The following is a 1,698-nucleotide window of genomic DNA, read 5'->3' on the forward strand; positions in this document are numbered from 1 at the left end:
ATGATGCCTGTGATCTGGATTTGCAGATGAGCATCACAAATTGCTTTGATTTGTTGAGGATGTCCTCTGGCATGCAAGAAAAGTTGAATGTGTGTGCCTTGAGATCCATGTGTGGGCGCATCTTGGGGCAGTTGCAAAAGTAGGCACAGTAGGCGGTGTGGAGTTGCTCCTTGTTGGGCATCCTGACCTTGAAGGTGACGTCCATTTGCCCTGGTTGGATAAGTGCCAGATCAAGCTTGCTGATGTGATTGGTGGTGATGATGATGATGCAACTGTTGCTGCTGCCACTGATGCTGTCCAAAACGTTGAGGAGCTGGCCAAACGCAGGTGTGGCGCGCCTGGTGATGCTGCAGTTGATGTCTTTGATGGCCAGTATGGTATTCTGGGGCAGGTTTGTGATGCTCTGTGAAATGTTGTTTGTGCTGCTGAATGGTGTGACTGTGAGATCCATGCTGAGGTAGCTGGCCAGGAGTTGGATGAGTGTTGTCTTGCCAGTGCTGGGTGGTCTGTGCAGCAGGTAGCCACGCTTCCAGCACACAGAGTTGGTCTTGTAACATGCTTGCTGCTTCTGGAATTGTGTGGCGTTGGTGATGATGTTGGCGATGAGCTGTGGGTTGTGCTTGGAGTTGTCAATGTCATACTTGGGCACCTCATCAGTGACCATCCACACACAGCTCCAGCTGTTGGCAAGTTTGTAGATTTTGATGTGCATGAGCTTGTGTTGTTGGCCAAACACAATTGCCTCCTTGAGAAGGCACATGAGCAGATGGGTCTGACAGCTGCCAATAGGATGGTGAGGCTGGTGGCCATGGCAAAGCTGGGCACGTCTACACAGCACTGGCCAAGCGCAAAGAGCATGTGCTTCCCCTTGGTGAGCCCCAGGCGCTCAAAGGCGTTGTTGAGTTGCTGTAGCATTGTGTGTCTTCTGTGTTGGCTGACATGTGCTTGTGTGTTGTTTTTATGTGTGTTGTGTTGTTGGCTCCACTCCATGTTTGTGTTGACTCATGTGGAACAATGGTGGTGACACACATCCACCTCAACACCTGGGAACCGTTCGTGATCATTGTGATTGTGTGGTTTGTCATCTTGCTCTGGGGTGACGTCTTCAAATCCATCATTAAGCACTTTGTGCTGCCCCACAATGAACCCCAGCCACTGGTGATGGCTGCTATTGGTGCTCACTGTGGCCCTCTTTGCCATCACCAAGATCATTGGATTCAACTTCATCATGCTCATTGGCAAGAAGCTGGTGGTGCAGGATCAGGATGGTGACCACTATGAGATCTGATTGTAACACATCTTGACAATACCTGGATGGTGATCTGTTGGATCCTTTGGGAGGAGATGCATGGCCATTGTTGAGGATCTTGCCCAGAATCAATAAAAAATGTGCTGACCTGTGTACAACCTTTAATGATTGTCCCAGTCCTCACAATTGCCATCTGTTATGTAGCACTGGTAGGTAGTTATAGCTCAAGTGCATGTTGCACAGCACAATCTGATCCCATGGTGCACAATCTTGTAGAGGCAGGAGAAATGGTAGCAGTAGACGCTCTTGCACATGTTGCAACACCACTGTTCGTCCTTGGTCTTGTTCTTGCGCTGGCAGCAGTCCATCTCCACTAATTCATCCATGCTCTGCATAGTTGAGCATGCCAACCCCCTTGTCATCTGCTCTGCCAGAGATGCTGTGTGGGC

Source organism: Acanthamoeba castellanii, assembly GCF_000313135.1.
Source record: "Acanthamoeba castellanii str. Neff unplaced genomic scaffold scf7180000084640, whole genome shotgun sequence".
Lineage (NCBI taxonomy): Eukaryota > Discosea > Longamoebia > Acanthamoebidae > Acanthamoeba > Acanthamoeba castellanii.